We start from the raw sequence: 1,548 nt of genomic DNA on the forward strand, positions 1-1,548 counted from the left end.
TTGAACACCTTGTCATGTTCAATATTGCTCTACTTGAACATTTGGTTTTGGAAGTAATTTGACACTGTTTTACAATGGACGTTTTGTAATGGAGCTTTCATTTCTCAAATAAGCATGTAGTTTTTCAGCCAAAATCTATATTTTATTTGGAGTATCAGAAAGATCTTTTGCAGAAAGACTCCACTCATGGAGCTGATTTTCATACCTAAAGATCTTTGTTGTAGCTGCAAGTTGAGTTTTAGGCCTAACAAGGCACTACATTTTCAAAGCAAATTAATACTAGGGAAACACTCGTCCAATGAAATTTCACAATACACTTCCAGAAACTAGTTAGTTCCACTTACTTAACGTTGGAAGTTGAACACTCTGTGATGTTCAATGTTGCTCTACTTGAACATTTGGTTTTGAAAGCAGTTTGACACTGTTTACAATGGACATTTTGAAACGAAGCTTACTTCTCCCAGATAAGCATGTATTTTTTCAGCCAAAAAGTGTACTTTTCTGTGGAGTATCAGAAAGATCTTTGACAGAAAGACTGCACTCATGGAGATGATTATTATTCCTAAAGATCTTTGTTGTAGTTGAGGTTTGGGCCTAAGAAGGCACAGCAGTTTCCATACAAACTAAGTGTTAAGCAGGCCTCTATTAACGAAATACTAAGAAGTAACTAACAAAACAGTTGTCTGTTCCACTTAACGATAGAAGTAGAACAACTTGTGATGTTCGGTTTTGCTCTACAAAAGCAGTGTTACGCACTTTTTCAATGGAGGTTTTGAAGTGAAGCTTACACTTATGGGATAAGCAAGACATTTTTCAGCCAAAATATGCCATTTTTCATGGAATAACAGGTAGATCGTTAGCAGATCTTTGGTAGAAAGACTCCACTCTTTTTGAACCAGTTTGACACTGGTTTGCAATGGACATTATGAAATGAAGCTTACCTTTCCCAGAGAATCATGTAGTTTTTCAGTCATAACCTGTACTTTTCTTGGAGTATCAGAAAGATCTTTGGCATCATGACTCCACTCATGGAGCTGATTTTCACACCTAACAAACTTTGCAGTAGCTTCAAGTTCCGTGTTGGGCCTAAGAATGCACTACACTTTCCAAGCAAATTAATAATAGGGAAATCTGTTTCCAATGAAATTTTACAATACACTCACAGATACCAGTTTTTTCCAGTTACTTAACTTTGGAAGTTGAACACCTTGTGATGTTCAATGTGGCTGTACTTGAACATTTTGTTTCTGAAGCCATTTGACACTGTTTAACATTGGACATTTTAAAATGAAGCTTATTTTTCTCAGATAAGCATGCCGTTTTTCAGCCAAAATGTGTTCTTTCCTTGGAGTATCATAAAGAACTTTGGGAGAAAGGCTCAACTCATGGAGCTGATTTTCATTCCTAAAAATCTGTGTTGTAGCTTCAAGTTGATTATTGGACCTAGGAATGCACAGCACTTTCCAAGCAAAGTAATATTAGGGAAACCCACTTCCAAAGAAATTTTACAATACACTCACAGAAACCAGTTTCTTCCACTTACTTAAC

Source organism: Tupaia chinensis, unplaced genomic scaffold (genome assembly GCF_000334495.1).
Source record: "Tupaia chinensis unplaced genomic scaffold, TupChi_1.0 Scaffold000037_3, whole genome shotgun sequence".
Classification (NCBI taxonomy): Eukaryota; Metazoa; Chordata; class Mammalia; order Scandentia; family Tupaiidae; genus Tupaia; species Tupaia belangeri.